Source organism: Hippopotamus amphibius, chromosome 12 (assembly GCF_030028045.1).
Source record: "Hippopotamus amphibius kiboko isolate mHipAmp2 chromosome 12, mHipAmp2.hap2, whole genome shotgun sequence".
NCBI classification, from domain to species: Eukaryota; Metazoa; Chordata; class Mammalia; order Artiodactyla; family Hippopotamidae; genus Hippopotamus; species Hippopotamus amphibius.
In genome coordinates, this window is record NC_080197.1 from 79,785,960 (window position 1) to 79,799,867 (window position 13,908).

Sequence of the window (13,908 nt, forward strand, 5' to 3'; positions counted from 1 at the left end):
GGAATCCTTCTTGGCTGAGTGATGCATGTACCACCAGGAAGGACCCTGAGTCAGAGTGATTGGCTAGAGACAACCCAGAGACTAACCCCATCACCATAAAACCTGAGACTGCGAGCCACGTGGCAGAGCAGTCCTCCTGGATTCCCTTACCCTCCTGCTCTCCACCTGGGTGCCCCCCTTGCCAGTAAAGTCTCTTGCTTTGTTACCATGTGTGTCTCCTCAGATAATTCATTTCTGAGTGTTAGATAAGAGCCCACATTCAAGCCCTGGAAGGGGTCCCCCTTCCTGCAACAGACTGAATTGTGTTCCTCCAAAATTTGTATGTTGAAGCCCTAAGCCCTAATGTAACTGTACTTGGAGACTGGGCTTTTAAAGAGGTAACTAAGGTTAAATGAGATCATATGAGTGAGGCTCTAATCAGATAAGGCTGGTGTCCTTATGAGAATAGGAAGAGACACCAGAACACCCTCTCTCTCCTTGTGCACATACACGGAGAAAAGGCCATGTGGAGACACAGCAAGAAGGCCATTTACAGGCCAGGAAGAGATGCCTCACCAGAAACCAAATTTTCTGGCACCCTGTCTTGAACTTCCAGCCTCAGAACTTTGAGAAAATAAGTTTCTGTTGTTTAAGCCACTCAGGCTGTGGTATGTTTTGGCAGCCGTAGCAGATTAATACAGTAACAATTGATATATGATTTATCCTTTCTGTGGGTTTTTTTTGTTGTTGTTTGAGAAAATAAGCAAACATTTCCTTTTTTCTTACACAAGAAGTAGCATAGTATACAATCTTTTGCACTTAATCTATCCTATATATCACTCTATATCAGTCTATAGAAATCTTTTTCATTCTTTTTTACAACTGCATTTCTTTTTTTTTTATAGAAGTATAGTTGATTTACAATGTTTCTGGTGTATAGCAAGGTGATATATATATATGCATAACTGAATATACACATACACATATATGTATATTTATACATATATACATATTATATATATACATATATGTATATATATGTATATTCTTTTTCAGGTTCGTTTCCATTATAGGTTATTATAAGATATTTACATCTTTATTGTATATATTTACCATAGTTTATCCAGTTATGTTTCCAATATTTTACTACTACAAATAATGCCTTAATGAATAACCTTATGTGTATGTTGTTTAATGTTTGTGGAGGTGCCTATTTAGGGTAAAACCCTGGAAAACAGATAGCTGAGTTAAAGGGTACGTGCATATGTACTTTTGTTCAAGAATTCCTAACGACCCTCTAGAGGGGTTGCACTATTCCATATTCTCACCAGCTGCGTATAAGAGTACCCTTTTCCTTACTGCCACACCAACCATGTGTTGTCAAGCTTTTTAAATTTTTGCCAATCTGTTAATTAGAGATGATATTTCATTGTGCCTCTAGTTTACATTTCTTTTACCATAAGTTGGATATCTCGTCATATATTTACGGGCCATGCATATATCTTTTTCTCTGGTTATCATTTTTTAAAATTACATTTTCTAATCAGGGTGTAATATGTGCTTGGTTTTGTATATTTATCTTTTATCTAGATACAGTACTAAATTATTTTAGTAAATCTAATGTTTTTAGTGTTTTTCCACTAAAAATAATGTTTGCTATAGGCATTTTAAAAATAGCTTTTAAGTTTTCCTCTATAATTGTTTTGCTCAGTTTTTATCATAAAAATATTTTTTTACATCTATTGATATGATTCTTTTTTCTTCAATATGTTAATATGGTGAATTACATTGATTTTCTAATATTAAACCACATTTGTTCACTTGGGTAAACCCAACTCAGTCATAATATACTATCTTTTTAATACATTATTTTATTAATTTGCTACTAACAATATTTTTGCACCTTTCTTCATATGATTTCTTTATAATTTAATGTTCTTGTACTATCCCTGTTTGGCTTTTGTATCAATATTTAATAACTTCACTAAATGAGCTGCAGTTGGAGAATTTTCTCTTTTTTGGTAAATTCTCTAGATGTCTTGGAATAAGTTTAAGATGAATTGTTCCTTGAATATTTTGTAGAACTGATCTGTAAAACCTTCTGGACAGGGACTTCCTTGGTGGCACAGCGGCTAAGAATCCACCTGCCAATGCAGGGGACATGGGTTCGAGCGCTTGTCCGGAAAGATCCTGCATGCTGCGGAGCAACCAAGCCCGTGTGCCACAATTACTGAGCCTGTGCTCTAAAGCCCGTGAGCCACAACTATTGAGCCCATGTGCCACAACAACTGAAGCCCGTGCACCTAGAGCCTGTGCTCTGTAACAAAAGAAGCCACCACAATGAGAAGCCTGCACACCACAAGGAAGAGCAGCCCCCACTTACTGCAAATAGAGAAAGCCCGTGCAGCAATGGAGACCCAACACAGCCAATAAATAAATAAATAAATAAATTTATTTAAAAAACAAAACAACAACAACAACAAATCTTCTGGACTTTTTTTTAATGGAAGAGTTTTAGTACCAATCAAATTTCTTTGTTATAGGAACATTCAGACTTACTACTTTTTCAGTCAGTTTTGGGACGTTACAAACAAGCAGTGTCTATTTAGATACAACTACAGTGTCTATTTAGATACAACCAATTTTTCTGATCACCATCTTCCTGTCTTTCAAACCCTTTTCTAGGATTATGTTTAGTCAAAGTATCATTTAGATTTTCCTTTAATAAAGAACAGTTGGTAATAAACCATATGCTTTTATTTATTTGAAAATGTCTTTATTTTGCCCTTGATCTTATAAATTAGTGTTACTGGGTATGCAATTCTGAGATGACAGTTATTTTCTCCCAGCACTTGGAGAGATTATTCTGCTGTCTTCCAGCTTCCCTTGTGTGTTCATAAGTCTGCTGTCAGTCTAATTACTGTTCCTTTGTAAGTAAGCTGATCTTTTGTCTCATGTTATGGGTTGAATTGTATTCCTTAAAAAGACAGGTTAAAACCCTAACCCCCAGTGCTTAAGAACGTGACCTTATTTTGAAAGAGGGTCATTGTGGACACAATTAAGATAAGGTTGTACTGGAGAAGGGTGGGCCCTTAATCCAATACAACTGGGTGCCTTATCAGAAGAGGAAAAGAAACACAGACACTCTCAAACGGGGAGGCCATGTGACAGGGGAAGCAGACATTGAAGCACTGCAGATGCAAGCCAAGGAATGCCAAGGATTGCTGACAAATCACCAGAAGCTAGGAACAGGCGGGAAGGATTCTTCCCTCCCTTTCAGAGGGACCAAGGCGCTGCTGACACCTTGACTTTGGACTTCCAGAATCTAGAACTGTAAGACTGCAAGTTCCTGTGATGTTAAGCCACTCAATTTGTGGCAGTTTGTTACAGCAGCCCTGGGAACCTAATGCAGCTGAATTTAAGCTGTGTTGTCTTTTCTGTTCTGTTTCACTACACTGGTATCTTGATTGGATTTCTTTTTACTGATCTTGTTCTTAGTGATTCCTGATCTGTAGATTTATGTCTCTAATTGGTTTGGAAAGTCCTCATCCGTTATATGAACAGACGCTTACCTCCTTTCTCTAGATTCTCCTTAAAGGACTCTAAGTAGATTTAAAGTAGAAGACTGCCTTTTCTATCCTTCCTGTCTTGCAACTCATGTTCTCATCTCCTTGTCTCTCTGTGCTGCATTCTAAGCAGTTTCTTCCATTGTATCTTTTACTTCATTTGTTCTTCAGATGCATCTAATGTCTATTAAGTTTTTAAAATATCAGTAACTGTTTTAGAAGTTTGTGGCAGGTTGACAGTTGTCTCTCAATAGCCACATTCTCCTTATTGTAGTAATATAACAATTTTAACTGGGTATATGAGCATCCACAATAGAGTCTATATTTCCAATTTGCCCTTCAGCAAGGAATGACGTGAACTAAGCTCTTACCATGGGATATAAAGAGAGGTGGTATGCACAATTTTTTAGGAAGTTTTCTTAAAGGGAAAGGCATGTCTTTTTCCTTCCCTCCCTCTACTCCATGAAAGGAGTATACACTTTTCCGCACCATTACCTTGGACCTGGCCAAATGACTTGCTGTGTGAGCACACAGGACATATGACACACCTGAGCAGAGCTTCAAGCGAGTTTCTGTGGCTTAGCCTCTTGTGTGCTTGTTTTCCATCATGAGGAAAATACAACCCAGGTGACTACTGCTCCTTTAGTCTGGCTCCCTGAATGGGAGATGTGTGAAACTGATTTGCACCTAGAGCACAGTACAGCAGCTGACTCCCCCTCCCTCCGGCTGTCAAATTCCAACTAAGTTAGAAATAAATATTTGTTGTTTATAAGCCACTGAGTCTTTGAGGGCAAATCCTTTACTTCCTTGCAGGCTAGAAATTTGTTAAAAATTATGGGGGTTTTTTTTGGTAATTTATTCATGATTTAGTTTCCACTGTTCAGCTATTATGAATAATGCTGCTATAATATTTATATACAAAATTTTGTGGTTTTGTGTGGCTATTTTAAATTCTTTTAGATATATAGCTAGGACTAGAATTGCTGGGTCCTCTATTAACTCTATATTTAACATTTCAAGGAACTGTCAGACTGTTTTACAAAATGACTACACCATTTTACATTTCTACCAGGTATTAATGAGAGTTCTGATTTCTCTACATCCTCACTAACAGTTATACTTTTCTTGATTATGGCCATCCTAGTGGGTGTGAAGTAGTTTCTCATTGTGGCTTCGATTTGAATTTCCCTAATGACTGATGATGTTGAACATCTTTTCATGCACTTTTTGGCTATTTAAATATCTTCTTTGGAGAAATATCTATTCAAATCCTGAACCCATTTTTTTAATGGACCGTCTTTTTATTGTTAAGGTTGAAGAATTATTTACATATTCTGCATATAATATCAGATAATTGTGTTTTGCAATTTTTTTCCCTTTCTGTGTGTTGTCTTTTCACTTTCCTGGTGGTGTCTGAATTAGTCTACTAGGGTTGCCATAACAAGATACCAAAGACTGTATATGACCTCATTTAACCTTAATCAGCTCTTTAAAAGCCCTGTGTCCAAGTATATCACATTGTGGGTTAGGGCTTCCACACATAAATTTGGGAGAACACAGTTCAGTCCAAAACACTCTGCCCTCTGGATACCAAAATTCTTGTCCTTCTCACATGCAAAACACATTCACCCCCATCCCAAAGGCTTAACTGATTCCAGCATTGACTCTAAGTGCAAAGTCTCACCTGAATATCATCAGGTATGGTTGAGACTTGAGATATGATTCACTCAAAGGCAAAATTCCTCACCAGCTGTGAGCCTGCGACATCAGACAAGTTATGTGCTTCCAAAATACAATGGTGAGACAGGTATAGAGAGATATTCCATTCTGAAAGAGAGAAATCAGAAAGGAGAATGGGTCCAAAGCATGTCCAAAACCTAGCAAGGCAAATTTCATTAGATTTTAAGGCTCAAGGGTGATCCTTTCAGGCTCAATGCTCTGCCCTTGGGGCTCATTGGGATGGCAACCTCATCCCCTCGGTCCTGGGTGGTGGCTCCACCCCCTTGGTCCTGAGCAGCAGCTTTATTCCTGAGGCATTGGTTGGTAGCAGGCTCCAGTGAAACCAAGGAGACATCCTTGTCCCTCAGACCTGTTCTCTCTGGACTGGTGGCTGGAGTAGCAGCCCTGTTGATCTCTAAATCACTTTTGGTGTCATTTCTCCCTTTTCTTGAAGGGTAATGTGAATTGGCAGCCAGATAGCTCTATTGTCCTGTCCTGTAGACTCCCGGAAGTCTGACAGTATTCCTCCATTTTGTTGTCTCTATGCCCCTTAGTCCAAATTGGCAGTGTTTCTGATGGTATAATCTTATTTCTATTCCTGGTTACTTATGAGATGACTGATTAAATCCATGAGTTGCACCCATGACCTCTTTATCAAGTGATTGTCCTTGATGTATCCTCCAGAACATACTTTTTCTTTTTTTTAAAACATGGACAGTAATTGGGTTCTGCACCTAATTCCAACATGTGAGGAGTGGGGGTGGTTTCCCCACATCCCCAAGAAACAAATCTCTGGGTACCAGTTGGGTGTCCTACATCTCAATTTTGACACTATCTACCCAGAGATAGCATCAGGTTCTGCAGGTTACGTGCTCAGTCCCATAAGACTGCCGTATACTCCTCTCCCCCTCTCAGGATGCCAGCTGCAAGCCAGGTTGTTACCAGTGCTTCTGACCAACTGGACATAAACTGGAGCTTCCAACAATCTCTCCCAACTCAGGATGCCAATTGCAAGTCCACGTTATGACCCGTACTTCTGACTGACTGGCTATAAATCAGAGGTTCTTATGACCCCCTTCTTGGGTTTGATTAATCTGCCAGAGTGGTTCATAGAACTCAGAGAAACATTTTTACATACTGGATTACTGGTTTATTATAAAAGGAACAGCTAGATGGAGGAGATGCATACTGTGAGGTATGGGAAAAGTGTGCAGAGCTTCCAAGTGCTCTCCTGGTGTGTCACCCCAGGTATTCAACAACTGGAAGCTCTCTGAACCCCATCCTTTTGAGTCTTGTGGAGGCTTTATTACCTAGACATGATTGATCAAATCATTGGTCATTGGCAATTGATTCACCCTCTAGCCTCTTTCCCCTCCCTGGAGGTCAGAGGGTGGGACTGAAAGTTCCAACCCTGTATCTCCCGTTGGGTCCTTTGCTGATGACCCCATCCTTAGGGCATTCCAAAAGTCACCTCATTAACATAAATCCTGTTGTGGTAGAAAGGGGCTTGTTATAAATAACAAGGAAATTCCAAGGGTTTGGGAGCTGTGAGTCAAGAACCTTGGATGAAGACCAAATATGTATGACGTATATTTTGGTCATCTGAATGAACAAATGTATATTTCTTTTTTTAAAAACTGAAGTATAGTTGATGTACAATATCTTGTCAGTTTCAGGTGTATGACATAGTGATTTGATATTTAAACATACTATGAAATGATCACCAATACATATTTCTTGCAAGTTACAATATTGCAGATATGCTAAAAATTTCCCAAATCTTCAGGTTCTAGTTCCTTTTTGCTTAACAACTCCTTTAATTTATCTCTCACCTCCTGTATACTATAAGCAGTAAGAAGAAATCAGGCTGTACCACCAACACTTTGCTTAGAAATCTCCACAGCTAAATATCAAAGCTTATCACTTTTAATTTCTACCTTCCACAGAACACTAGGAAACAGTTTGGCCAAATTCTTTGCCACTTTATAGTAAGGGTCACCTTTCCTCCAGTTTCCAGTAACATGCTCCTCATTTCTGAGATCTCACCACAGTCACCTTTTAATGTTCATATTTCTACCAAGAGTCTTTCTTCAAGGCAATCTAGGCTTTTCCTAACATGCACCTCGAAAAGCTTCCATCTCTACTCATTACCCACTTCCAAAGCTCCTTCCACATTTTTAAGGTATTCGTTACAGTAGCACCCCACTTTTCAGTACCAATATCTGTATTAGTCTGGTAGAGCTGCTATAACAAAATATCACAGATGGCAGCTTAAATAACAGAAATTTCACACACTTCTGGAGGTTGGACGTCCAAGATCAAGGTTGGCAGGTTTGGTTGGCTTGCAAATGGCCATCTGCTTTCCCCCCAACCCATGGCAGCCACCCTTCTGCTTTCTGTCTTTATGAGTTTTACTATTCAAGGTGCCACATATAAATGAAATATACAGTCCTTTTGTGATTCGGTTATTTCATTTGGCATAATGTCTTCAAGGTTCACCATGTTGTAGCATGTGTCAGAATTTCCTTCCTTTTTAAATCGGAATGTACAAAGGTTTTTTATATTCCATTTGGGTGGAATCCAATTTTAAAATTTTGTCACGGTTTTGGTTTCATAGCTAATAAACTATTGCTTAATCCAAGGTCATGAAGATTTACACCTGTTTTTTTTCTAAGAGTATTATAGTTTTAGCATTTATATTTAGGTCTGTGATCCATTTTGAACTAATTTTCGTGTATGTGAGGTAGGGGTCCAATTGGTTCTTTTGCTTGTGGTTATACAATTATCCCAGCACGCTTTGTTGAAAAGACTATTATTTCCCCAGCAAATCAAGTGCCCATAAATGTATGAGTTATTTTTGAACTCTCAATTCTTTTCCATGATATCATTACTCCAGTACCACACACTATCTTGATTATTGTAGTTTTGTAGTCAGTTTTGAAATCAGGAAGAATGGGTGTTTCAACTTTTTTTTTTAAGATTCTTTTGGCTATTCTGAGTTACTTGCATTGCTGTGTGAATTTTAGGATCTGCTTGTCAATTTCTGGGGGAAAAAAAAGCAGCTGGAATTTTTGAAGGATTGCATAGAATCTGCAGAACAAATAGAGTACTGCTTATTTTAACAATATTAAGTCTTCTACTATTTCTTGATGATGATTTAGCTTAATTATAACGGCACATTTTAGCACCTATTTCTGATTCTGCCAACTATAGACATCATCTGAATGTTTTTACCTTTACCTCTAATTTTCCTCCCTATGTTTCACATCTTAAACTGCCAGCTGTATTTTTACCTTTATATTGTCAACATTGGTGTAATTTATAAACTATGCTTTAACTATAACAAGACTGTAATTTATTAATAGATTGGGCCTAAAAGTTGAACACCAGAAACCAGCATTTTCTAAGCTTTCTATCATAGTAATTAATTATTCAGTTGAATTCTCTCTTTTTCAGATTTCTCTCCCAGAACTCCTATCCTTCCATCCCAGTCTAAACTAGCTCTTGGAACTTACCTTTCCTTCTGAATTAGATCCAGTGATTCCTAGATTATTATGTTGCCAGATACCTCATTTCTACGTCATCTTTAACTAAAGTCTTTGCACTGAAGGCCATACAAAATCCTATGTGGGAGCTTGACTTTATGAGTCTCTGCATATCTGAAAATGTTTTCATTCTGCTCTTTTAATGATAATTCAGCTAGAAGTAGAGGATTTTTTTTTCTTTTTCCTTTTTTGGCTGCACCATGTGGCACATGGGATCTTAGTTCCCTGACCAGGGATGGAACCTCATCCACTGCATTGGAAGGCAGAGTCTTAACCACTGGACTGCTGGGAAAGTCCCAAGTGTTTTTTTTTTTTAATTCTTAGAATTTGAAGTTCAGGAAATATTTCCCTCAGAAACTTGAAGGTCTTTGTTATCTTCTCACATCTAGTGCTGCTGGTAAGAATTCTAATCACAACTTGAGTCTTGTTCTTTTATTGGTTACTTTTTTCCTTTGGAAATTCAGGATCTTTTAACAAGTGTTTTTAAAATTAATTAATTAATTCATTGGCTGTGTTGGGTTTTCATTGCTGCACACAGGCTTTCTCTGGTTGTGGCAAGTGGGGGCGGGGGCTACTCTTTATTGTGATGCGTGGGCTCCTCACTGCGGTGGCTTTTCTTGTTGTGGAGCAAGGGCTCTAAGCACTCGGGCTTCAGTAGTTGCCGCACACTGGCTTAATAGTTGTGGCACTTGGGCTTAGTTGTTCCATGCATGTGGGATCTTCCTGGAGCAGGTATCAAAGCCATATCCCCTGCGTTGGCAGGTGGATTCTTAACCACTGCACCACCTAGGACATCCCTATCTTTAGAGTTTTAATATTTCACAAGGTTGTTTTTCCTTTGTTTCTGCTCTCCACTAGTGAACACTTTCAGCTCTGGAAAATTTTCTTCCATTAGTTTTGGGGTAATTTTCCATCTTTTATTTACTGTTTTCTCTTTCTCTTGTAATATTAGCCCTATTGGATTGACTCTTTCTTATACTTTCTCGCAATTTCCATCTCTGCATATTTCTTCTATTTTCCTTAAAATTTCATGGACTTTACCTTTCAACACTTCAAATGAATTTATAACTGGGAATTTCTTATTTCTAATTTAAAGACTTACTTTTTGTTCTTGGATTGTTACTTATCTGAGTATATTATCCTTGTTTCATAGCTGTAATAAAAGTTTGTGAGCATATTATTATTATTATTATTATTAAGTTCTCTGAAGTTTCTTTTTTCTCTATGGTCACGTTTTCTGTTTAACCTTCCCCTCTCTTCCTCCAGCCCCAAGTTGGAGACTTCCCTTAAACACCTAACAGTCCTTGGTTGTCTGTTCATATTTAAGATGAGGCAGTTGGATGCTGATGACAAATCTTTGGAACTTGGGAGGGTCTTGCCAACTTGCACAACTTCACTCTAGGGTGAGTGGGTAGGAAACTGGCTATTGTGCCAGAATAAAGAACGCTTTACTCTTAGTCATTAAACGCTCCCCAGAGATTATGGAAACTCTTTTGACTTTCAGCCTGGGATAAACGCCTAGCTATTGTAACTGAGGTATAGGGAGGGTTCTGCTATTCTACATAGAGACCTTTATTTAGTTTCCTTGTTTTCAGCCCTGCCTCTCACTCTTGCTCAGTCTTGTCAATGTTTCCAAATTTCAGTTTCTCTAAATCACTTTTGGCAGGTAGGCCTCCTTCCTCAGCTGCAGTACCGCCCTACACCTATTCCACATTATGTTTAATCAGACCGCACTCACTTTCTGTGTGTAAAAATTAAAACAAAAACAAAACTTTTGGTGGCTCCCTTCCCATTTTCTGTTTTGTACAGGTTTGTATCATTTTTCATTCCTTTATTGACATTTTAATGGGGTTTCAGGAAGAAGAGGCAACGAATGCATGTACTCAGGCAGCTTTAATTAAAAAAAAAATCCTAAATGTAGGTTTTAAAAAAAAGATATCTGGGGCAGAGTAGGAAATAAGAAAAAGAGTGGAATGACAAAAAAGAAACCAAAAAAATTTCTGAGTCTGCGACATGGACAGTACTCCTGTGTATGCATAACTTAATGCTTAGCATCTTACACTCTTCACATCCAAACATCTCAGGGATGTCACAGATCTGAGACATCTCGTTCACACCCCATGTTACAGTTAAGAAAAGCAGGATTTTTCTCAAGGTCACACAGGTAGAGAGTGGCAGAATGGAAATTAGAAAGATAGGATGAGTACACTTTGCTTTCCTTTCACCTCGCCACACTGCCGGAGAGTAACAGGACGAGCGGATCAGCAGTCAGATGAGAAGGATCGTGAAAAACAGTCACAGGAAGTTGGGTTTTGGGTGTCCGAGAAAATGAAATACTTTAGGATGCTTCGTTTGGCACGACTGAGTGACCCCGGGCAGCGGCCTTGGCAGCGGCGGCCGCGTGCGGACTGTGCTGAAGGGGGCGACTGTACAGCTGGACGGGGGCCGCGAGAACCCGGGGATGGCGATGCTGGGCGGGATGGGGACGCGGTGGCGAATGAAGGCACGAGAACCCCGAGGAGGGACGGGGCAGTGACACTGGGACCACGAGAGAGTGGACGCTGATGGTGACTCAGCTGCTCTCAGGAGCGTTTGGAGTTACTGATAAAACAGTTGCCGGCCGGGAATAAACACAATTCACATCACTCTTAGGTGCTTGGTTGTAGCAGTGGCTTACCTACGGCCTTACATTAACGGTGCATGGCTCCGATAAGGAAACCCGCCTGCGCTTCGGTACCAGAAACTGGGGCGCCCGACGCGGGGCCGGCCGCTGCCCGCGCCGCCCTCCCGCCCCGGCCTCCACGGCGAACCGCGGACAGGCCGCTGGGGGGAGGGGGGTCTCCCGGGCCACGCAGGCAGCCCATGGGCCTCGGGGCGGGAAGCCCACCTGCCAGCGGGCTCCAGCCTTCCCGCGGCGGCTGGGCCGGGGCTCTGCTTGACAGGCCGGCCGAGGCGACGGCGGCTGCTGCCTACCTTCTGAGCTGCACCGCCTCCTACGGCAAGCGGGAGGAGACAGACGCCGCCCGCCCCGCGCCGGGTGTGTGCGCGTGTGCGCCCGCGCCAGCCCGGAGCCCTCAGCCCCCGCCCGCCCGCCCGCCCGCCAGCCCCCAGCCCCCAGCCCCCAGCCCCAAGCCCGCCGGCCCCAGGAAGCTGGCCGAGCCCCGCGCGCGGCCGAGTCGCGCTCCCAGGAGGCTGCGGGACGGCGAGCGGGCGGTGGCCGGGCGGGGGCGGGGCTTGCGCGGACGTCGGCCCGGGGCGGGGCTGAGGACTCGCGCAGGGGGCGGGGCGCGGTGACGTCGCTCGCCCGGGCCGAGCTGTGGCGGCGGCGGCGGCGGCGGCGGCGGCGGTAGTGGCGGCGGCGGCGCCCGGGCGGCAGCGGCAGCGGCAGCCCGAAGGAGGGTGAGACGGCCGCGGTGGCGGCAGCTCGGGGCGGGCGGCGCCTGGAGCTTCCCGCCCGTCGCTGGCGCTAGGCCCCTCGGCTCTTCTTCACCCGCTCCTCTTCACGGCCCTGGCTAGGTCCGGGCAGCGCGCCCCCGGGGAGGGCGGAGCCGTAGGTGAGGCGCGGGGACCCCTCCCCCTCCGCGCCCTGCCTGGGGGATGGGACGTCCGGGAGGGCGGCCCCACCCAGCCCACCGGCGGGCCCCACCGGCGGTCTCGGGGGCGGCGGCGGCGGCTGCGGGCGCCGGGAGGGCGCGGGGCGGCCGGCTTCCGAGGCGTGATGTTGCGGGCGAGGCGGGGAGGTGCACGCTTCGGGGAGCCCCGGGAGGCTGGGGTGCGGTCGGGTGGGTCTGGGGTTTGGGTACTGATGTACAGCGTTGAAGGAGACGAGGATTCTGGTTTTTTTCCTTCTACGAAGGGGCAAGGTTAGGAGATGAAGGGTTGGTTTCCAGAAGGAAGATGAGCTGTGGATGTTGCCTTTGAGGCAGTTGGAGAAGCTCTTGCGCTAGGTCTCACAATTCTACTTTAGGGTTTGGGGTCTTTTTTTTTCTTTTTTTCCTCCAGGCGGGGTGGGTGGTTGGGGGGTCGAGGAGGGAAGAGAATCCCTCTGCTTTTGGCTCAGGGTGGAGAAGTTGTGAGCGTGGATGGGTTTGGAGTTTTTCAAGAAGAGCGAGATCTTGGGTTAGACAACTTCATTCTGGCAGCAACATTAGGGAATAGGTCCCAATACACTTAGTTCCTTAAAGGCGTTATCTTCCAGTCTTCTGTGCCTAAACGATCTCTGTACCACCTCATTTTCAAGCTTTACCCTGGCCACTTAAGAGAGGGCCTGAGGATCAGGTGGTTGCTTTGGAAGACACGTTTTTGAGGAATAGTTGCAGGTGGTTGTGGTTGACTGCTTTGGATGGATAAAATGAACAATTTGAACAGTTCTCTTGGCGCTAATTGTATGAAACGTGTTTAAATGTTTTGAAGCACAGCTGTCTTTTACAGCTCATTTCTTAGTAGACCTTGACAGCTATTTTGTGTTTAACACTTAATTATTGGAGATTTTAAAATTTTCTCAATTGCACATGTCTTTATTAGACACTTTAAAAGTTAAGTGGAATAATTTTGGGGGGGGTATGCTCCTCCGTTTCTGAGAAACGTTCTTGGAGTCAGGTGCTTTTTTTAAAACGCTCTTTAATAACATTTGGGGGGCATGTGTTTTTAACTGTATAGGGAGATGTTACTAAGAGTAAACAGTGTTCAACGTTCTTCACATCAGTGTTTCACAATTTAGCACATTAAATCAGAATCTTCTTTTCTGGATTCCCGCTCCCTATTAGATTACAGTATTCACTGCACTTACCTATCAGTTAATATCATTTAAGCTATTTCTTGCTCGGAAAACAGGCCCTGAGATGGACATGTATTATGTAATGGATGGAAGTAGGCATGACTCTTAATAATTCATTTATGGAGGAAGAGAACCCGTCATGAAATGGAGTTTAAGCAGTGACTTTCCCAAGGCTTACTCAATTTATTTGGGAACATAGCCAGGGAAGTGCTTTCCTGTAACCCAAGAGAGAAATATACACAGTGAGTGCCAGTAGTTGCCTTTTTTAACATGTCTACTTAATGAGCAGACTGTTATCTTCCAGCAAATACTTCTGCTTGAA

At 42.6% G+C, this 13,908-nt stretch overlaps 1 protein-coding gene across 8 annotated transcripts in view; it reads left to right on the forward strand.

Annotated features, from left to right (window-relative positions):
* Positions 1 to 12,078: 12,078 nt before the first annotated feature.
* The window catches only part of ERC1 (ELKS/RAB6-interacting/CAST family member 1), a 410,068-nt gene continuing 408,238 nt past the window's right edge, over positions 12,079 to 13,908 (forward strand). For 3 of the 8 annotated variants that reach the window (XM_057703822.1, XM_057703826.1, XM_057703821.1), the window contains exon 1: positions 12,108 to 12,363. The gene's annotated coding sequence lies outside the window, so the exon portion shown is untranslated. Of the gene's footprint in view, positions 12,364 to 13,908 lie in introns of all 8 variants that reach the window. The other 5 variants (XM_057703817.1, XM_057703825.1, XM_057703818.1 and 2 more) reach the window with 4 other exon arrangements.